The sequence below is a fragment of the Ctenopharyngodon idella genome, chromosome 5, assembly GCF_019924925.1.
Source record: "Ctenopharyngodon idella isolate HZGC_01 chromosome 5, HZGC01, whole genome shotgun sequence".
Taxonomy (NCBI): Eukaryota; Metazoa; Chordata; class Actinopteri; order Cypriniformes; family Xenocyprididae; genus Ctenopharyngodon; species Ctenopharyngodon idella.
In genome coordinates, this window is record NC_067224.1 from 16208354 (window position 1) to 16232877 (window position 24524).

Consider the following 24524-nt stretch of genomic DNA (forward strand, 5'->3'; position numbering starts at 1 on the left):
TGATTTATGTCACTTACACAAGTGATTTATGTCACTTACACAAAGGTTGTGTACCAAGGAAAAAATACTCATTTCCAAAACTGCTGCAATTTGCAATTTTGTCAAATTATGCAAAAAGTGTTTTGTATGTTTTGAATATGTTTATTATATATAAAATGTGAATCATTCATTTGAATCCAAAAATGTGAAAAGAACATTTCCACCATGCATTGTAATGTTATTACAACACAATATTTGAGATGTGATGAAAATTACACTGTGGTAGAAATATTAACACACACAGAAAAAGATAATTCTCCAGTGATGTGTATCCACTGTTGGACCTTGTTGGTTAAATAAACTTGTGAGAATGTGAAAATTATGATTAAAGACAGTTTATATAGGCCAAAGTTTCATAAATGAAGCCTATAATTCATATTACTTAATAGTTTAGGGACAGGCAACTTCTACCTCAACAAAACAATTCTAAACGCTCAATAACAGTGGTCATTTCAGCCTTGAGACCAGAAATCATGATATTCAATAATTGAGGGTGGCCTTACAGTGGCTGAAGTCTGGAAGAGTGTAGGAAATCAGTACAAAAGCTTTTTGGCCAAAGGTCCCCCAGTGGTTAAATGAACACAAATGTTATGAGTTCAGTTAAAATTAGTGTTGACCCAGGACCTGGACAGTTACCAAGATCACATTCCTGCTCTATCACCACACTGCCTTTGAGGAAAGCGCTCAAGGTTGCTGTCCCTGAATCACTGCAAAGTAAGCCACTCCAGAAAAAAAAAAAAAAAAAAAAAAAAAAACCTTGTGTGTATTTGTTTGGGACAGCGATAGCCTCATCCAGGTCTATTGTCACAAAACTGACACCAACTGACATCATGTGCTGTTTACAGCAACATCTTGAAGTCAAAAGTGTGCCGATTCTTCACCGAACAACAGCACCTTCTGCTGCTCACAGCGCATGCACCCTAAACTTCACATCAACTGGGTTTAGTTTACACTGTGTGAGTGTCTGTGGGGGAAACACTGACAGACTACGAAAGAGAAGGGGAACGAGACAAACCAAATCAAACAGAATACCAACCAAGACGGGTGACAGTGTATAGGTCATATGTTCCTTTGACTTCTGACAGCTAGATGGATTGCTTTCATTTGAAGAAAAGGAAAATATTTAAAAAGTAAATGCATTAATATTCATGCACTTCAGGAGGAATAGATGTCTTGTGTCTTCTGAATAAGAGAGGGTAACTAATCCTGACAACAAGACGTGTGCGGTCTGATCTGGGGAAAACACTGAATACCACAAACAAGCAGAGTCATGATAAGCACCATTAAGACCATATAAAGGTAAAAATAGGTTTCTGAAAGAAGTTTCTTATGCTTTGATCCAAAATACAGTAAAAACATTAATATTGGTAAATATAATTCAAAATAACTCCAGTGTCACATGATCCTTCAAAAATCATTCTAATATGCTGATTTGGTGCTCAAGAAACACTTCTTATATTATCAATGTTGAAAATAATGTGCTGTGTAATATATATATATATATATATATATATATTTTTTTTTTTTTTTTTTTTTTTTTTTTGTGGAAAACCGTGATGTTTTTTCTTTTTCAGAATCCTTTGATGAATAGAAAAATCAAAATAACGCATGTATTTGAAATAGAAATCATTCTAAATGTGACAAATTTAATTCATCCTTGCTGAATAAAAATATTAATTTCTTTAAAACAAAGAAAATCATACTGTCTCCAAACTTTTGAATGGTAGTGTACATATGTCAGGAAGTCAAACATACATATACATATAGATCATGATAAAAAAAAAAATAGAAGATTCAGAAGTTTAAATGGATTTAAAATATTTTCATCTATGCCATTCAGAGTCTTTGAAACTCACCTGAATGTTAAAGAGATGAACCTTGACCCGATTTAACATGACGCCCTATCTGCGCAGAGGACAACATGTCATTACAGGAAGTAAAGCAATCGTAATATACAAAAGGAGCAGAGGAAGAAGACTAGTGACAATGGGAATTATCGCTGTTATTCTCTCTCTCCCCCTCTTGACAGGCAGAGCTTTAATTCTGTAATCCACACAGACAAGAGGTGATAAAAACAGCAGAGGAACCTGCTCCCTAATCGCTCACTAATGGTTATGACAAAGACCTGTTTCTTTTACACGTACACACACACCAGACAGACACAGACTATCTAGAGCAAATACAGTCAATAATTAGCTCCGTCATTAGTGGAGCATTAGGAGACGTGAAGTTTTTTGTAGGGACCTGAATGCGAGGCCTGTGTCATTACATGATTTTAAGATTCCTTTGGTGACGTTAAGGAGGACTGAAGGCTTATTGGCAAAAGACTGTGGTGCATATTAAACTAAAATATGCATTGATATCATGGTTATGAGCGACAAAACAAACACTCTGCCTGTTGAAAGCAAATTACTAATCAGTATCATGTCAAAATACAAATTAAATGTCTCTAATTAGTATTTCAAATTTAAGCATATATATTTTATGCATAAGGGTTTTTCTTTAATCCATGTGACTTTAACTTAATTACTCAATTAAATTCATCCCTGCACTGGCTGAAGTAAGCGACTTCTCTCAGAAAACCGAGACACTTTAATTTACACTTTAATTTACATTAGTAATGAAAAACTAGTAATGAAATGAACTGTTGAAGAGTTCATTTCAATAACCCTGTTCAAAAAACTAATTCAGATTTTACTGTGCTGAAAACAAAAAGTTTTTGCATGTTTTAATCAGTGATGAAAGCCAAACACACAATCAGTTCATAAACATATGTCCAGTAGTAAAAATCAGAATCAGAATGAGCTGTAATGCCAAGTATGTTTACATACACAAGGAATTTGTCTTGGTGACAGGAGCTTCCAGTGCAGAAAAAAAAAAAAGTACAGGCATACACAGGGATAAAGGCAATAAAAATGAATATAACACAATAATAATAAAAAAGTCAATAAAATTAAATATAATAAAATACAATACAGTAATACAAATATAGAAAATACACAATGGAAAGAATTTTGTACATAAATGCTATACAGATGTACAAATGAAAGTGTACACGTGCTATATACAGTTATGTGCAAAACGTATGTTTATTTTGATGGTCCCCTTTAGAAAATAAGTTGATTATAAGTAATGTTGCAGCTATACATATCAACTAACTCTAATTAGAGTATTAGTAGACTGTCTGCTTTATATCTGCTAACACTTTATCATTATTTCGATGTTCCCCAAACAGACATTCATCTGACTATAAGTAACTTTGCAAGTACATGTCAACTTATTCTACTAAATCTACGCCTAACATTCTACTACTACTCTGAGAGTTAGTTGACATTTAGGTGCAACGTTACTTAGTCAACAGAATGTCTAAAGGGGACAAAGTGTAACTAAAAGTAGAATAGTATTCAATATTTGTGCTATTTGGCTATTAATGCCCCATCACCCAAATGTTCAGTACACTCTAATGCACTTACTGTAGTATCAGCTCAAAAAGGATGATTCTCATTCAGTGAGTAACGTGAGCACCGCTAGGATAATTTCAGTTCAATTCAATGAAAACATCTGAAGAATGTTCATGAGTCACTAAATAACATCACTACATTAAAAACTAGTTGTTCAGTTTACATGGATTTTATATTAATGCGACTAACACTATCTGCATTTTTTTTTTTTTTTGAGAGAGAGCAAATTTGGTTTTTACAATTAAAAATCAAAGTTTCAAAAGGCAGTTTTCGCAGTGATATCATAGAACCACAATTTTAGCTTCCACCAGAGAACATTTCAATGAACAGTTCTTAAAGAACCTTTTTTTTTTTTTTTTAGTGTGAAGAACATTTTAATAATCTAAAGAACCATTTTCCAATGTAAAGAACCTTCTGAGGAACAGAAACCATTGAAGTGAACCCATGTGCAATTTATTTTAATCCAAAAACATATACAAATACAAGATAAACAAAGACTTTACATAACATAACCATGAAACAAACTCACCTATCATTGGGTTAAACAGAAAAATACTAGACAAAGAAACAAGAACATGAGGGCTATTTATACAGACAGACTAATGACTAACAAGGAACACCTGTGCATAATCAAACAATGAACCAATGAGAACATAGGACACATGACTAGACCAACCAATGAGAACAAGACACATGGAAATCGGGGAGCACATGGCAGGATAACATAAGAGCTGTGTCCCAATTCAGGGGCTACGCACTTCGGAGTGCATGAAAGGGGCCTCTGAATTGGGACACAGCTAAGGTGTGTTCGAAATTGGCTGCGGCTGGATGCAACCGATTGGCAAGAGCTGCCACTTGCATTCAGGGAGGACCTGAAAACAGAGACATAAAGTCGGACACTTTCTGCTTCCTGCAGTGACGCTTACACTGCGTTTGCATACTTTATCACAGCTTAAGTGAAATAAATGCAGTATTTGTCAAATACACAGACATTTCAGAGACATTTTCATTCAATACTTTATGTACTGCTTACAGCGTCTGTTTGAATAAGAATAATGTTCAACATAAGCATATACTTTAAATACCAAAGAAGTGGGGTATACATTTTTTTATCAGTTTTATTTTGATAAACATGACACAATATAACATCATGACTACATGAAAAGAGCTTTTACTGTACAAAATACAGATTTGTGAGCATTAGTGGAACTGAAGGTTTCAGAATAAACACAAAACACATGTGATTGTTGTCATGCGGTGAATCCGGCCAATCGTGGAACAGCTGTGTCAGAGCCAGTGCAGCCACTGGCTGACTCAGCCGACTGCTCTCGAATCGCTCTCACGGTACTTTGATGCCACAAGTACGTCACAGCCATGTGGCATTTGCACTGTCTCAAGTTAGACAAAATTTCGAAACGGCATGCTTTAATACAGCCGCCAGTCAGTCTGTGCAGCGCTGCGTGAAGTCAAACAAGCCTATAAGGAGCAAGGGAAACACATGACAAACAGGAAGCATGACTGTGAGAAACTAGATAATGCTAGATAAATCAAGACCTTGTTTTCATCTCGGAACAAAAAAAAATGGAGAACACCTTTTGAAAATTAAAGCTATTATCAATCATCTGTAGCAAACTGTCAGTCAACGAAATGTAATTATCTAAAGACTCAAGGCCATGGCTTGGCCAAAGTGAGCAAGGTGCTGCTTTGACAACTTTCTCATGTCTTCCTCCTTCAGTAAGCCAAAAGTGGGGCGCTCAAATCGCTAAATCACTTTGTTTATGTGCTATTCTGTGTGTCTGTAAGAAAGAGAGAGAGTTGCTGTGTATCCTGAATGATTTATTTGCTGGCCTTCACAGCTATGAGGCTACAGCTCTGATTCAAAGCTCCTCCGTAACACTGACAAATGACATATATTCCTGGCTGACATGAATACTGTACTGAATATGACCTGCTCAATGGGGACAACCATCCCGGCCCTCTCTATTTTGAAGTTCCTCAGAGGGCATCGGGACACAGAAGTGAAGGGCTTGAGATAGAGATCTGTGACATTCATCCTCAGGTGGTTTCTAGTACATATTTAGCACTGTAAAGCTTTTGCAATGGATCTTGCATAATCGTGTCACCCCCAGAGGTGCAGTAACTCACACATAATGTTAGTACAATAGACCTACTAAAACATCCATTTACATGTGTTTTCATCCAGACCCACAATTTACCACAAAATATACTGGATAACTTGTTCAAGTGCATTGTTAATCTCGTCAAAAGAATTAATGACAAAAGTGTTTGTTATTAGTGTGTGTGTGTGTGTGTGTGTGAGAGAGAGAGAGAGAGAGAGAGAGAACTAAAAAAAGTGCTATTAAATGATTAAATGATTATAATTAAATGATTTGGTAACACTTAAAGCCTTCATGTATAATGCATCATAAAAGTATTTTTAATGCATTAATTATGCCTTGTAATGCATCTTATAATGCAATGTATGGTCTCATGAATAATTGTAATATATAATGCATTATAACGTACATTATGAATACCTTTTGTAATGCATTTTACATGGCTTTAAATAAAGTGTTACCAATGATTTTAATTAAAATGTAATGTTGACAAAAATATAAGAGAAAACAACATCACAAGATATTAACCATGCACTAACAATGCTTTTTGAACAACAACAACAAATATCCAATTATAGTCAAACTAATGCCATCATAAGGACTTTTCACACTTGAAATAGTTAACCCTGGGTAAACATTTTCCTGGGTTATCTTGCTTCATGTTTCACACTGTTCATAACAATTAATAATTAATCCTGGGTATTCATAAGCTGTTGTTTCACACTGTACATTCCTATATCCTGGGTTAATGTCCTTAATTTCATATTTGTGGTGTCAGTGTCATTGATTGGACAATCAGCACACACAGTTTATTTACATAAAGGCTCTAGCGTTGCGCATCCTCATATTATATATTGCCGATTGTACTATATCAAGTTTATCCCAACTGGACTTTTCGGACTATAAAGGTAAGAATGAAATGGTCTTTTCTTCAATTCAATTTTAGTTAGTTGTGGGTTGCTATGCAGTTAACCGCAACATTCTAACATTGCATGGTTTCACACTGTACAAGTTTAAAAAGCAGGGTTTAGAACAATAATAACCCAGGATTAAGGACTGTGTTAAAAGCTTTATACTCAAGAAAGCTGAAGCTGAACAGTGAATGAACGATGTATTTGTTAGCGGGTTAATTAACTCATCCAAACGCATCCTATACAGAAGATCATGTAGACACAACACAAACATAATATTACAATAATATTAAGTTAACTATTAACTACATTTTAAGAATATTTCCTTCAATATACAAAAAACAACTGAACTTTTAATTGACTGAAGAAAAAAAAACTGTAAAAATGTACAGTGCTCAAGTAAAATATGACACCATACAGTAGCCTACTGTCAAGTAGTGGTCAGGCCAGAAGTCTTTAAAAAGTTTTACATGTTAAATGTACTGACATAATCAAGGCGTGCAACCTAAATGAATTAGCCATGGTCAATTTTTGTTTAACTTATATAAAAAAAAAACAAAAAAAACATAATTTTATTTGTAGAAGCAGACAACCTTGTCTCGACCCCCAGAGACTCTGCAGAGAAATGGCTTCCTGTGAAGAAGTTTATCCAAGGGTATGCAAGATTAACGAGGATATTTTCATTGGACGCCTCCGTTCCATGCCACGCATACTCTGAGGTGATAAGATCAGATTATTTATTGTGCCTTCCTCTCCAGGTCATTTACTATGTTAATTTTTATGAGCCGTGTGTTGCCTTTGTCTGTGGGTTGTGTGCTGCTCTTCGCAAACCTCGGGCGAGGGGTGGAAAAAAGGGGATTTGTGTACTTAGTGCACGCTCTGCCAAATTAGTCACCCATGCCGATTATTTCTGCCATTCAGGGCTGCTATGGAATGTCTAATTTAAGTTACACTCTGTGAAATTCAATTCTATTAGCAGAGCCGGAAAAATAGGCCTCTATTTGCGGGACCTTGTGGTTTGTATCTGAAGAGATAATGAAATGTTACTTGTAACAGATTGGTTTGACTTGGATCCTTCAGGCAGAGGAGTTCTTTGTTTCTTGTATCTAGGTCTTCTCAAGAGATCACACATATCCCAGTAGAACCAAGCTATTTGGAAGAGTCCAAAACGAATGATGCAAATATGAGGCTTTGAACCTGTAACGAAACAAATGACAAGAAAATAATTAAGTCATGCATTTATGACATGTTATTTTTGGAATTTCAGTCACTACTTCATCAAATGCAACTGGTTTATTCAACTTGGGATTGTTTACTTTGGTTTTGTGATATTGAAAACACAGTAGGGTCAGCGCAAAGGGTCGACCTCAGCACCCCTATAATAGATCGGGGTTAAGTGCTTTGCTCCCTTGGCCAGAGGAACTGCAACCCACAGGATATGAAACCAGGAGCAATTACCAATGAACTAACCAGAATCTTGTATACATTAGACTAATTGCTCTGTCTACAATTTTCTAGTGACAGCAACTATGAAAAGAACTTGTGTCGAGACTTAAGTGCACCTTTAGTGGCATAAGCCCTCAAGATACCTGTGAGTGATGTGAGAGGCTTAACCACAGTCTGTCTGTCACCTCTAACAGACAAACCTCACGTCGACAGAGACAGCTTTAACATCAAGGCCTTCATGGATAATTCATGTATAATTACAGAAAGCTTTCAAACTGGTTTAAAGCATGGTCCCTCCCATCTCTCCACTCCATTCCCCCACCACACACACATACAGACATGCATAAAGTGGGGTCCAAAATCCAGAGACCACAAGTGAATGTTTCTATATACATTATATATACTTTTTTTTTTTTTTTTTTTGCAATTTAAAACTTTCTTTTTCATTTCAAATTATATGATCCTTCAGAAATCATTAGAATATGCTGATTTGCTGCTCAAGACATTTCTTATTCTTTTCAATGTTGTATTTTTGTGAAACAGCATTTATTTGAAGTCTTTTGCAAGATTATAAATTTATTTACTGTAATTTTTGATCAATTTAAAGTGTTGAATAAAAATATTAATTCCCCCCAACAACCATGTAGGAAGACATATCATGGCTATATTCCAGGATGCACCGCTTTATGGAAATAAATGTTGTGATGATATTTCCATCAAGAGGTGCATATTTTTTGGTCAAGATCTTATTTTGACAATGCAGGACTCTAGCACTCTGTAAAGTCTGCTCTAGCACATTCCAAAGACTTTCAATGAATTTAAAGGTCTGGACGCAGAGGTGCCAATTTATGTTTATATTCTTCATGTTTCCTCCCAACCATTCTTTCATAATTTGAGCCTGATGAATCTTGGCTTTGTCATCTTGGAATATGGCCATGATACATCTTCCTACATGGTTATTTAAGAAATGAAAAGCTACACTCTCCTTCAATTAGGGTTAAAAGAGCTGTTCCCAAACATATAACATGCTAGAAACATAACACAGCAATCATGATCCAGTCATACACTTTTAAGTATTTGCCTATTTAAATCAAAACCCTTTTTTTTTTTGGCTGGGCAATGTATAATAAATATAATATAATATAATATAATATAATATAATATAATATAATATAATATAATATAATACATCATAGCATCATAGCTGACTTTTCAACATCACATACATACATTTTACTCGATTTCCAACTGTCATAACTATAGAACTATAAAACTATGGTATTGATATATTTTTTTTTTTTTTCAGTGTGAGATTGATATTGATCATTTTTAAATGTAAAGAAAAATTTGCTCAATGTTATCACTACCCTCCTTTATTCTCAGTCCCATTCACATCAGCGCTAATAATCAAGAGCTCACAGAGAGGTGAGAGGTTCTAACCCATAATTTACCCTTTGTGCATGTGTGTGGGTGTGTGTGAGAGAGAGAAAGCTAGTGTGTGCGTCTGAGAGTGAGAGGGCTCCATTCAAGGTCAACTGCAGGTGAACACCGGGTCAAACGGAGGTCGTTCTAGCTTCTAGGCGGGTCAATAACGCCCCCGGATCAGCATCCGCACACAAGCAGTGCCTTGGCCACACATCAATTTGCCAGCTTGTGAAACAGTAATAAAAGAAAAAAAGCAGGTGTACCAGAGATGAATTGAATAAAACAAACGTATGGGTTGACTGCAAAATAGCACTAGCTTTCAAGTCCTAACTCCTTTTCATGTAAACGGCTCTGTCTGACACCTCTCATACATCCCTTTTTTCTGCCTCCCTCACACTCTCTCTCCTTGTAAAGAAGAGAACTCGAGCAGAGAGAAACGAGCCACTCGTTGGGGTTGGCGAAAGGTCAGTGCTGACAGGATGCAGGGTTAAACTGCCAGCTTAAAATACTGTTCATGACCCTCGCAGCCTTGTTCTAAATACCCCGCTTTTGTGTCACCGTCACTGGCAGCATCAATATTCGCCCCTCTCAGATTTATTAGACATTGTTGGGCAGGAGGGAAGAGACCATTTATGCACAAAAGTCACATCGATCTAATAGGCTAATTCAGCCACACAGCAAAAACAATCGCATCACTGTGCTGAGCAAATAGCTGGGTGCTGTTAGGAAAAGATTTTTCTATGTTTCAAGCTTTTCAAAAAAGTTGTTTCTATGTTTTTAGTGAAGCAACAACAGGAAATAACGGGGAGATAAGAGGAGGGGTAGGAAATGACCTGAGGAGGAATCAAACTTGCGTTGCTTGCAATATGTCAAAGCACATGCACTACACACCAGGCTACATGTGTTTTTGGTTTTTTTTTAGAATTAAATTCTAGAATTAAAAATATGTAATACATCTATCATAATATAATTAAAATGTTGTGATTTATATGTTGCTTGCAAAAACATCTATTTTATGAGAATACAAGACTATTTATTTTTGCATGGCAGTAAATGAGCAAACTTTTTTTTTTCAAGGAAAACGTCTCAGGTTACTACTGTAACCACAGTTCCCTGAGAAGGGAACAAGATGCTGAGTCAGTGACACTTTTGGAACACTCCTGCGTGAATGCGTCTGAAGCACGTGTTGACACTAGTCCAATGGTGAGACGGAATGTAATGGGTGGGTGATTTCACGACCAGGAGAGCACATCCAGAATGACCTGCGTTAGCTTCAATTAGCCGAAGCAAGTCCATCACATGCAAGTCCATGACGCAGCGTCTCGTCCCCTTCTCAGGGAACTATGGTTACAGGGAACTCGCGCTGCATCAATGACGCTTTGGGAGCAAAATGCCCAAACGCCATACTTACAAGTGCCTGTCCATGTGAAACTGTGGCACAACTAAGACAAGAGCACCTGAGAACCTGGAGCAATGCCCAGGTCCAGGCTATAAAAGCATACGAATGTGAGCGGGGAAGACCAGCCTGCCACATCACAAACCCTTTTGAAGTGATACACCCGAAATTAAGTCCTTGGACGCCACCATACTCCTGGTAAAGTGAGCTCTGACAGCCAAATGTGAAGGCTGACCAGAGACCTCATATGCAAGAGAGATAGCCTCAACTATTCACTTGCTTCACCTGCTAACTTGCTTAGAAGCAGGAAGACCTTTATTAGGCGATCCATAACAGACAAACAGTTGATCAGATCTTCTCCACATGGCAGCTCTGTGGACATACATATCCAGTGCTCTAACTGGATAGAGAAGATTCAACTTTTCCTGGCCCTGATCCTTGAAGGGAGGAGGACAGAAGGCTTGCAACACAATAGGCTTCTGTACATCAGTTGGCACTCCGGGGACATAGCCGGGCTAAAGGGAATATAAAGGAATGCCTTAACCCTCTGGAGTCTAAGGCTGATTTGGGGTCCTGGTGTAGTTTTGACATGCCCTGACATTTGTGCTTTTTTCAGTTGTTTATGAACATATTAATGACAAAAGTCTAATTACACTGTATTCTGCAGAAACTAGGCTTCAATAATATGTGAGCAACAAGTATGTACATTAAAACCTTGCCCCTAATGAGCCACATAATGAGCCATTCAGTCAGGAATAAAGAATGCAATGACAAAAGAAATATATAATTTGTTTGAAGTTTATTTAAAATATAATTAACTATATAAATGAGAGTCAAAGACACATTTTGAGTACACAGTTATACATGGAAATAAATCCTGTTCAAAGATATAAGTGAACATCACATACCTGGCATTCGGTGTTTCTGCAATGGAGAAAAAAAAAGAAAGAAGAAGAAGAAAAACAAAACTTTCCTGCTTCCAGTCAGTGATCTCAGTATCATATTCATGCAGTCCAATGTGGGCAAATACCTGGTCACTATGATGTCACTATATTCTTTTGTCTCTGTGAGAAAACCTCTGTGAGCATGCTGATAACAGAATCATATCAGCTATTGTATTAACGTTAATATAATGTCCACTCTTAACAGAAAACATGATTTTTGTGATCTCATGCATGCATGTATTATTGCACATCATGTGAAGAAAATTTTGTATAGGCCTATATTTTTAATTACAGTAGGCCTACCGGTTAAAAGATTTGACACATTACTTTTTATAATGTTTTTGAAAGAAATCTCATGCTCATCAAGCCTGCATTTATTTGATCAAAAATACAGAAAAAACAACAATACTATGAAATATTATTACAATTTGAAATAATGGTTTTCTATTTTAATATACTTTAAAATATAATGCATTTCTGTGATGCAAAGCTTTCATCATTCCTTGCGAACGAAAGCTTCATTGATGTGGCACTATATAGGCTATTTTACAGTAAACTCTTCATAATCTGTCCAAAACAGGTCAAAGAAATATTGTCTAAACATTCATATTGCTATGACATTTTATGTATCTTATTTGTTATATTATAGAGCCTATAAATGTTAATGTGCAGTTTAATATGTTGCTAACACATTTTAGTTTAGTATTTATTGCATATTTTAGTCGATTTCACTCATCTCTGTATAGCGATATTTTTTTGGGAAAAGCCAATAATCATTCACACAGAGACACGTTTAAACAGTGGTTTTGCAGCTTAATATTGACAGACACGAGTCTATATCGCGATTAGAATAAATGATTTAGAGATAAAAAAAACTTACCATGGCATGACATTCAATCCTCAGCTTGATCAATTTGATCCTCGAAATGGAATTGAATCCAGTCATGCTCTTCCTCTGAGGTAAATCCTTTTAGAATTATTCCTCAGCACATCTCAAAACGATGAAAAGTACATGAAACTGACTAAGCTTGATGTGTTTTTCTGAGTTGACGTGGGCGTTCACTCTGTTGCAGGGATCGCCTCAGAATTTTCGTCTGAATAGCGCCCACGCTCCGTGGGCGTAGCCGCATTAGCGGATAATGAGGTGACTCGCAAACGACAGACATGTCTCTCTTTTCAAAAACAGATTACATAAACAGAGAATATTTGTTTTCGATTTGACTTACAGTATTTAAAACCTGACATTTCAACGTTTCTTTAGACATATGTCTCATGTTTGTGTGATAAGTATTCACTAAGTTACAGTTCATTTTCTGAGGGAGTATCAGATTGGACTTCATTCAGAGAGAGATGACAGGTCGTGCATCATGTTAGTTTTCTTTATTTTGCTAAAAGCACAACATTTAGTTTTTACTGTGAGTGTACACAAATAAGACATTCTATAGTTTCACTTGATACATTACTTCTGTCTCTATGACAAAAAATGATGGATTATTTTAAGTTGATTTTGCTGCTATGTGAAAAAAAATCTAGCAAAACGCGCCGGCGTGTTTCCCGACTTCTGAGTGTTAACCATCCCTGGTACAAATTCAAGGCACGTAGGGAATACCGAAAGGGCCTGAAGATCTACTCTTTTTAAAGACAAAATGGCTAGAATATAGACTGTTTTTAATGTCAGAAACTTTTCTAAAACTGATTCAATGGGCTCGAAGGGAGCCATAGATAAGTCTTCTAGAATGATAGCAAGGTCTCACGCAGGGACTCTAGTACGAGTTTCAGGCCTCAGCCTCAAAGTGCCATGAAGGAAACGAGTTATTAGAGGGTTCCTGCCCAAAGATACACCACCCAAAGGGACATGGTAAGCTGCAATGGCCACCACATAGACCTTCAAAGTGGAAGGGGATATCCCTGCTGAAAAGCGATCTTGATGGAACTCCAGCACTGAACCAACCGGGCAGTTTACTGGATCCCACTGTCGCATGTTGCACAAAGAATTGAAAACTCTCCACTTCAGGGCATAATGTTTCCTTGTGGATGGAGCTTTGGAGTGAAGTATGGTCTCTACAACCTCAGTTGAGAGACCAGAGTCTATGAGTTGGGCCCCCTCAGAGGTCAAACCCACAGATTCCATATCTCCGGGCGGGGGTGAAAGATGGTGCCTCCCACCTGAGACACAGGACCCTGGGATAGGAACCAAGGATTCCTCTATATATTCAAGGCACGGAGACACGGCAGAGTGATCTTGATCATACGAAGTGGGTTGCCCCTTGGGGAAAACCCCTTGGTCCTGAGCCAATACTGCAAGGGTCTCATGTACACAGCAGGCCAAAAGGTATCACGTTGGACACAGCTGCCATCAGACCCAACAGTCTCTGAAATGGTTTCACAGTGAGTGACTGGCCTACTCTCGAGGCTGGTCTCTGGTGTACTTTGATCAGCCACATCGGTGACCTGAAGCAAGTGGCAGGAAGCAAACGATTTCACTGCTGTTTGACCCTCCTCAGAGGGCACGAGCCTGACACAATGTCTTGTAGACCCTGAGTCATGTGCTCGCTGGAAACCACTGCGCCTGATGCACCGAGGGTGGCGGGGTTGGCAGAAGGGCCTCCTGAGGTCAACGAAGTGAAACGGGCACCGTATAATGAGGTGAACACTGGCCCACCCAGCAGGGAGCTGCCCTCAGAAGCCTGACGTTGGTTGTGTCAGGGCTTCTTTTGAGTCGAAGCCTTTTGGGAGGCTTCGACAGAGAGTGTCATCCCAGTCCCCATGATTTCTGTGGGGGAGCACGAGATGCAACACTCTTTTTTGCTGTGCCCTGTACGAGGAGCTTGAAGCCTGGGGCTGCTCACGCCCAGCAGCCTCAGAGGGAGGAGGATAGAGAGAGAGGTAGCATTTGAATGCTTCCACTTGCTTTTTATTCTCCTTGAACCTCTCGATGACAGTGTTCATGGCGCCGCGAAGAGGCCAGGGGGGCGATAACAGGGCATCCAGAAGAAAGGTTTTATTTTTTACCTTTATTTCTGAGAGATTAAGCCAAAGATATCTCTCAGCAGCCACCCGTGGTGCCATAGACCGCCTAACACCTCTGGCAGTCTCTTTGGTGGCCCTGACAGATAAATCTGTGGCCCAACGCAGTTCTCGAACCGCCTCGGGCCCTACCTCCTCACCATCATCCAAGTCCCTCAGCAGGTCAGCCTGGTATGCCTGCAGTATAGACAGTGTGTGCAGACACACACCAGCCTGACCCGCTGCCTTATTTGCTTTACCCACTAGCACTGATGACGTTCTTAGTGGCGTAGTGGGTAGCATTGGAGCCTTCAGGGATGATGCTGAGCTAGGGGACAGATAGCTCGCAAATGTCTGTTCAACCCTACTTGGGGGCTGAAAAGACGGGACGAGTATGGCTTATTCCATGATCTAGATAACTCATTATGAAGATCAAAAAAGAAGGGAAGGCCCCATGGTGGAGGTGTAATGTTAGATGGCAAAAAGCTCTCGTCCAGTTTACTTTTAGGACAAATGCCGTTTCTCGAATGGCCATTCGATATTCAGTTTAGACACAGCATGAGTTATCACCTCCACCAGCTCCTCGTACGCTGGAGAAAGAGGTGGCAAATCCTCTTTCCCCATCCCGATGCTCAACACATCCACCTCCTCAGAGCTGGATAGCTGAAGCACCAGGCTCTTTCCCCGGGCGGAAGAAGCTGCGTTGCGGACTTACAACAACCGAGAGAGTAAAGCAGAGAGAAGGCGGAGCCTGTCTTTAACCCCGCCGAAAGATCCATTTGCGAATCCCATGACTTCTGTCTTCATGGTCCAGAGCCACGAGGAACGTGAGTCTGAACACTTTCCTCGAAAAGTGACAGATGGGAGTGGAGTGTGCGAAGCAGCATTCTCTCACAATGCTCACAGTCAGCCCCCTTGAAGGCTGACAGAGCATGATCCGCTCCCAAACACATAACACACAAGTCGTGTGAATCTCCACCCATAAGGAAACGAGGGCAAGGAGGAACACACTGCTTGAATGCTTGGTTTGCCATATTAATGTGTGATTTTTGTGTACTGCACCATATTGGGACAGACAACAACAAATAAGACACAATTGAACACAGATCACTTGCTGAGTCACAGAAGCTAAAGCCGGTCATTCCGGATGTGCTCTTATACTTTCCTGGTCATGACGTCAACCGCCCGTGACGTTCTGACTCACCACTGGACTAGTTGACACATGTGCTTCAGAAGCATTCACGCAGGAGCATTCAAAAAGTGTCATTGATGCAGCGTGAGTTCCCTTGAAAGGGAAGTCATTTCACTTGATGACCATATTAGTAATGAGTGGCTGCAGTGTTCGCACGGTGAAGGACAATAAAAGAACACTTTTATTAACACTTAAACTAATAGCACTCAGGAGATTGTAAAGGAATACAGGTGAACATAACCACTATACATAAATGAGACCGAACAAAGAACTGAGGATACTAAGGGCTTAAATACACAGAGAGACAAAATGAACTGAACAGAAACATGTATTGTACATGGAACTAATTAAACAAGGGAACTAATTAGAAACTCAGGTAGGCAAAGCAGGAACAGAACACAATGAAAAGGAAACAAAACTGACTGTACTCACCAAATTAGGATTTGCCACCTCTTTCTATGGTCCCAGGTGGAGCCAATGGAGGGAGGAGCCAAGGCGGAGCTGACTGGTTGAAGATTTCACCCTCAGTAGTGGGAGTGTGGGCGTGGTCTTCCTCCATTCCCTCGTAATCCACTAGCTCACACACCTGGTCAGACAATTTGTGGGGCTTGGGCTCCGGGGCGATGGCGGGCTCAGTCCTTTTGTCTAGCATAGACATCACGGAAGACTCTGGCTGTCCATCTGTGGTGAGCTCTGGCATCATGCCCATGCAGCAGGGCGATAGCAAGGCAGAGCAGTTAAACGGCCGGCAGGTCCATTGTTGAGGGAGGAGAAAAAAGAAAAAAAAACAGTCTTGGTTCAGTCTTCTGCCATGACTTGCTTGTAGTGATCGCACAATGAAGGATAATTAAACAGGGATTTAAATGGGCAAATGCTTAAGAGTCTATGATTGGACCATTATTAAAGTGATTATTATGTTTTTCTAACCCTAATTGATTGAGTGTGTAGCTTTCCATCAAGAGGTGCATCAATTTTTGGTCAAGATCTTGTATTGACAATGCAAGAGTCAAGCACTCTGTAAAGTCTACTCCAGCACATCCCAAAGACTTTCAATGAATTTAAGGTCTGGACTCAGAGGTGCCAATTCATGTGTGGAAACGGTTCTTCATGCTCCCTCCCAACCATTCTTTCACAATTTGAGCCTGATGAATCTTGACATTGTCATACTGGAATATGGCCATGATGTGTCTTCCTAAATGGTTGTTTAAGAAATGAAAAGCTACAAACTCCATCAATTAGGGTTAGAAGAACTTTTGCCAAAAGCTAGAAACATAATAATCACTGCAATAATGATCCAATTATTATTATTATTATTATTATTATTATTATTATTATTATGGCCGGGCATATTATATTATATTATATTATATTATATTATATTATATTATATTATATTATATTATATTACATTATAGCACAATGTATAGATAGGCTACCTCATGCTGTGACAGAATAATTTATTATTAGTAGGCTATATGTTAAAAAATATATATATATATTTAAGCTACAAAAAAAGATAGTTTCCTTTGTTTAATTTGTTGTTCATTTGTTCCATTTATATGTATCACATACTGGTGTAGCCTAAACTTCCAGAAATACAGTCATAAAATCATCACTTTATTGGCATTACTGTCAGCATTTACAGTATGTACAAAACATATGGCACTTTAAAGTATTAAAATAGATAATATGGAACATCAATTAAGGTAAAGAGATACATGAAATGAAGGGGAAAATATAGCAAAGATAACAATATAAATACAGACAAAATGTAATTTCTTGTCTGTCACCAAGCTTACCTTGTGATACTGTATATAACCAAAAACATAATAATAATAATAATAATAATAATAATAATAAATGAAAAAGAAACAATAAGTGAATGGGTGTAAAAGACTGGCATGCGATGGATAAAACATTTTCTTGTAGACCTATTTTGTTTTATATTCTTACACATTCTTTAAATATTGATAATAACAACTTCATTTGAATGCTGTTTATAGGCAATATAATCTAGCCTATTTTTTTCCAATAATACCCAAACTTACATTCAAATAACATATTTCAAATCATAATAATAATAATAATAATAATAATCTTACATGAACTTACATGAACACATAATGATGCATATGGCTTTTATCAGCAGGGGCTAACCACCACTGTTAACCAACCCTTTACCCCCTGGCACAATACATAGTAGTTTTCTAAGGAAGTTAAGTTTGGTAATTTTGGTTAGTGTCATTTTGACAGTATAATTTCTTGTAAACCTTGCATACTGGAGTTTCTATGAAAACACAGGAGAAATAAGATAACAAACAAGCGGTCAGGTATACATCAAGATTATGAAACGAACACAACGGAGAGCTAATTTCCCTTCTATCATAATTTATCTCCACCCTTTAAATATGTAAGACACATTTAAACGGATCCATGCATGTTCTAGGCAAATTAAAGCAGCTCTAATTAATGCTATGCAAAACACGGCCGTACGTTTATTACTTGATTTATCTTTGTTCTACTTAAGAGGGGCAGAGTTGTCTTGCCAATTTGTCTTCCTCTCGCATACTTAAGATTCAGTATGTGTTTAAATGATTTATTTAATAAATAAGTGAATAAATCACCTCACAGCTAATTTCCCTAATGATATTAGAAAAGAGTAACTGTACAAATTGTGCAAAATAGAAGCCGCTATTAACCTGCAGCACCTTTCGTTTGCCGGGTTCACAACGTCCATCCATTTTCATTTGTGCAAAAACAAAAACATGATTAAAAGATTTGACATTTGACACAGATTTCACAAATAAAACCACTTTGCTTTCCATGTCTAATAGACGAGGGTCAGCTCCCTGGTTCTCACGGTGATACATCAAAACACAGCACATGCTGTCCCATTTAGGACAACCACACCAACACTAAGAGGTCTAAAAAATATCAAAACAAATAGCAATACATATAAATAACCACTGCATACAATAAATTCTGGTTCACAGTGGCGACAAGTTCACAACTTGATCTTTTTTTTAACCCACCATTCGTTTTTTTTCCAGCTGGGGTATGGGGTCCCTGGAGGCAGTGAGAAATAGATGGTGGAACTTAATAACTAGAGATGAACATTATTCCCCCAGCTACAGCGAATGTTTCACTGCTTGATTATGAGTGAATGGCCGACACAGACTAAAATGTTCCGTTTCCACAAGCATGAAGAGGGCATAAATAATTCAAAATTTATTCCCGCAGAAGGAGGGACAATGAAAATCATAAATTATCCATGTGCGATGCTTTAATGCAAGAGCTCAATGAACCTGCTCTAACTAACTAGTCTGTTTCCTCATTACACGCTAGGCACAGACCTCTTAACCCTTGAATATTAATTTAGCGACAACTACGGTGGGATGGGCTTTCTGTAAATGGGAATGATGGCTAGTGGAGAGGAAGCGTGGGTATATGGCGGGATTATGAAATGATCCTCAAGAGGTTACCATCTATATTTGTCTCTGCTACCATCTGTAAATAACAATCTCAGTGTGAGTGCTGGTTTGTATGACTGTAAGAGATGGATAGACATGGGTAGACAAATTTAGAATGCATTTAATTTTACAACACCAAAAAGTTGCATGTTTTTTTTTTTTTTTTTTTTTTGCAAATGCTAATGTGAAAGGGATTGTTTTTGTAGTGTTCATCTAGTAGCAAAGGCCAAAATGAACAGAATAAAGCAGAAACTGAGAACGGAGTCATTACACTGAGACTACACAGTTCTACAGTGATAATTTCCTAACAAGGTCTTGAGCACAGGAAGAACAGACCTGTAAATGTACTGTGTTTCATGAGTAATTGTGACATATATGAGTCCCATGATTACACTAAGAGCTCCATATATTTAACAGAAAACCAGAAACATTTTTTAAAAACCAATGAAATTGATAAAACTTGAATGGACCATGAATGGATTTGGCATTGTGGTGTGTCATCTGTCTTACGTTATTACTGCTCATAACAGTGATGGGTCCAGACTTCCCCAATGCAGAATACTTTCAAATTAGAGAATTAGCCCATGACATATGCGATTTGGAGGAATCAGCTAAAATGCCAGATATAATACCTAAGATCTATAAGGTTTTACTCAATCAGACTAATTGAAATAGAACATCGAAGATTTCTGGTGGAAGCTTTGGATTACTCCGCTGAATAAGACAGGAAATTATATGTAATAAACTTTAACAGGGCTAGTACCACATGGTGACAACAGCCAGCCATCATGCAACATGAGACAATGGCTTTTAGTAGCAATGTTTTTCCAACTTGCTTGCTCAATATGTAAGAAAGTACTGTATAAACTGTATAAAGCTGCTGCATGTGAAAGGATACACACACAAAAATGTACATCCCACCTGGAGCTCTACAGTATCAATACAGCATCAATACTCCAGATGACTAAAAACATGTTAATTTAACTTACCTTAAAAAAATAAATCTTGAAAAATGTTTAAAGAAAAATAGTGCAACCTAGAAAAATACATATGAAACATTCCTACATCTAGGATGTGAATAAAGTGATTTAAAATAAAATAAAATAATAATAAAAAATAAAATAAAATAGTTTGGAATATACCTGTCAAAGAAATGGAATACCTCTATTTCTACAAATTTTTCCCCTCCCCTCTATTTCCACACATTTTTTTTCTTGTGACAGCCACAGGCTTTGAAAAGTGTTTAAAAGGGACATGCCAGTTGCAAGATGGGAGGTAAAAAGAGAGATCTGCTTAATATGCGTTTCTCTTTTATAATCCAGAGGTTCTATTAGCAGATTACGAGCTATGGAATGTGAGGAGAGACAGAACGCAGTGTGTGTGCCACAAGAGACAATACTGGCTTAAGTCATCCACTGTGTGTGAGAGAAAATTCAAAGCACTTTTCCAAACCTTATTGCTGTGACTTCAAATATCCAAATTTGATCCCATAAACTTGATTTCAATACAAATAAACACGTATTTGTCTCTCCTGGTTGCTTCTGCCCACAGAATGTTGCAGTTATGGAATCAACCAGCAGGGGCTAACTGAACTATGATAACCAGTCAAACCCTGACACTTTGGTGCCTTCAGATACTTTTGGCTGTTGAACAATTGACACATTATTAGCTAGTGATTTGTCCAATAAAGTCACAATGGTAGATGTGTTCAAGTGCAAAGTGTTTGTCAGGGAAACACGCAACTTGCATTATTGCTCTGAATTTCATCAATCGGCAGCATGTAAAAGCCTCTGTGTGGATTATATACTGTTTGCCTAACTAATTCTGCTAATGGATGAACCTCAATGTTCATGGTTCCCTTCATATTATTAACAAATTTGTTTATTAAACTTTTTTTGGGGCATCAACCAAGTAAATATCATCATCTGCTTAGAAGGGTGAGAGAGAAATGAGTCTCTTGATGCAGTCTAACTGCTGTCTACAGTGTGTATGAGATAAAATTCTCTTCATTTCAGAAAAGACATATGTAATATTTATGCTTTAGCCTTAATTACAAATGTTTTCATTCTGTGCAATTGTCATGTGTATGTTTTGTTTTGGTTTTATTCTAGTTCCTGCTTCCTTTGTTCTCATTTTCCCGCCATTGGTTCGTTTCTGTGGTTTAGTTCCCCACAACTTTTCTGTTTCTACATTGATTACCCTGTTTGTATACAAGCCCTGATTTCTCCTTAGTTCTTTGTCCTGTATCGTATACTCCTTGTAGCTCATTCAGCAAAAGTCTTTTATCCAATAATGTAACAAGAAGATGACTGATTAGGCTATACAATACTAGACTGATGATAGAGGTACACAGCAATAGATCGAGAGGATTTATTAAAATCGAAGAACAAAAAGATAAATGCTGTGAAGCTGCACTTGGTCTGCATCTGTTTAGCTGCTCTATCATTTAAGGAGTTCCTGAATATTAATGCCAGCAAAATGGAGATGTGGCACAATAAATATGAACAAATATGAAACTAATTGGACCTATACAAATGAATCTATAAATATGGTCTCCATCCAAGCAGATTTGTCTCACTCAGTATTGTTGCATGTATTTACCGTATTCTTCCAGCATGAGAAAACTTCTTGTTAGACTGTAATTGTTCTCAGACATTAACAAAACTATATTAAGCTATGTGCTAGAAGTGTGGCAGGCAACTGATAACAGCTGGTGAAAGTCTAATAAAAGAACTTGGCTGTAAAACAATATAAATGCAATTGAAAAGATATGCTAATCATACTACGCCGATGGTTAGTGATTGTTTTATTCAAGATTACATTTAGAGCATAAATTAATAGTAGGCTGCTGTCTTCAGCATCCTAACTGAAATGGAATCTACAATTGTGACATATTTGCAACACTCTAACTAGCAATTAGTGTTTGCCTTTAGTGTGTTGTGATACTGTACAAGCATTTGCACATACAAATATTAGCTAAAATAATCATTTTTAATTAAACTAGATCAATTTGTTTGTCATACTCGGCACCAAATGCTGGGTTACCTTCTTCTTCTATCTTCAAAGCATAAATGCAATGATGTATTCATCTGCACAGTCACGCAGAGCCGAAGCACAACCAAAACAATATTTTTCCCAAAAAAATTCATGCGGTTTTGTTTTTTAACTGTGTCTAGTGTACCTTCGAATGTGTTGTGACAGATTGCTTTAGCACAGAACGTGAGACATCTCTTCCAATTTACTACAAGTTATAGCATGAAATAAACATGAATGAACAGCAGAAGGTATGTTGAAAGATACATAACTTAATAAAATATATCATCTCTCATGTAATCACACAATCAGTGTTTCAGTCAAGAAAAGATGTCAATAAAACAGCTTGTGAACATGACACTTGATATGTCATTTATAAATAATCCAATGTTCACAGTTTGTTAGTTAGCTATAAAAACACTAGAGGTGAGCTTGTTAATTATTTATGTATGTTTGAATAAAGGTTTACACCAACCTCAAATATTGAAAATGGATCAATTTTGAATTGAATTGTGCAATTCCATATACATGATATTTTCAGAGACTGTTATCGCGCCATCTCCTGTGATATTTTCAGAAACTATATACTATATAGGGCATGCATTCGACAGAAAATTCTAACCATACAGCACAAAAGCTTGAGACTTTACCACTAATCTATTGGTATTGGCATCGACAAATGTGATTCTAAAAAATCTGATATCAGAATTGGTGCATCCCATTTTTTAGGTTTTGAGAGTATATCATAGCAAAAGTAGAGAAATGCACTACACAGCTGCTTGACAGTAAAGGACAAAAGTGACCTGTTTCATCTCAACCACTACCTCCTTTTCCACCACCCTTTCCTCCTTGAGCCTGAACCCTAAGCCTGAGTTGCCAACAAACAACATTCCTCCAGGGGAGCCGAGCGCCCCTAACAAGAATCATTATGGTGTCCTAGGGAGAGCGAGGCGACAGCTGGCCCTCCGCACATGTGACCCTTGCCACTTTGTCGACTTAACGTTGGTCATCGTGATCAAAGCCTGCAGAGGAGCAGCTGTGACCGGTAAGCTAAACACAGTGATTTCTGTAAATAGAAGCAGCGTATGAACTTCTGTACCAGTGGAAACTGGAAGCATCAGTAGTGGGCTACAAAAGAAAGAAAAAAATAAAAAGTATTTTGAAGGGACAATGAGGTTTATGGGGGAAGAGGTGGAGTCAGCCAAATTTAGACATAAGGGACAGCTTTATTAGATACAGATTTAAAAGTGTCTCACTTCCACATTCACAAACAAAATCACAGATAAACTAGTCTCATTAAAAATCACAAGCTGTGTACATGCATAATTTAGAGTTCTAACATATAAACCCACTTAAACTTCAACTTAATTTTCCCCCTTTTTACAAATAAAGATATAAAACTGACATTAAAACAGAAAAGAATCTATACAAGCTCAATGTGAGAAATGGGCAAGGGAAGCTTTTTAATGTGGGAACGCTGAGGTCAGAGAGAGCACTCGGTGCAGCAGACAATTCCTCCCCCCACATCAGTTCCTCTCTTTTAAGTTCTGCCCTGCTTTCTGAACCCATGTTCCACAGAAAGCCTGCATATTTTAACACAAACACCGCTAAATATCCAGTTTGGTTTGCCATATTCAGATCTCCCCACAAGGTTACTTCTCTGCCCTTACCTCTTTTTGTTCTTCAGACCACTGGCGAAACAGCGAAAGGTCTTGGCCGCATATAAACGAATTTCAAATGTCATGTCTTGCACAGCTAAAATGAAAGAAAATGCTCTCGCTCACTCGCGGCGGCGGCCTAGTCAATGAATTTGTCAAAATTTTATGATAATTCATTCAATTATTCCTCAGACATTTAAATGATAGCAGAGGAATAGACAAGTGTGGAGAGAGCGAAGGGGAGGGCCATAGCAATAATCCCTCTCCTGATATTAGCGAGCCTCCAGAGGGGTTTTAAAAGCTCTGTATCTCTGTGTGGAAAGGACTAAAACTTCACTCCTTCTCACAAAACAGCGTAAATCCCTCCCTACTCTCTCTACTGCTCAATACGAGGGGCCCTCACACACACAAATGTGCACACACTCT

At 37.9% G+C, this 24524-nt stretch overlaps 1 long non-coding RNA gene across 1 annotated transcript; it reads right to left on the reverse strand.

Moving 5' to 3' along the window:
• Positions 1-3937: 3937 nt before the first annotated feature.
• Positions 3938-24396, reverse strand: LOC127513614 (uncharacterized). The gene is made up of 3 exons (XR_007930439.1): positions 24111-24396; positions 16370-16630; positions 3938-7725 (listed from the first exon to the last, which is right to left on the reverse strand). It is a non-coding gene; the product is annotated as an uncharacterized LOC127513614 (long non-coding RNA).
• Positions 24397-24524: the final 128 nt, after the last annotated feature.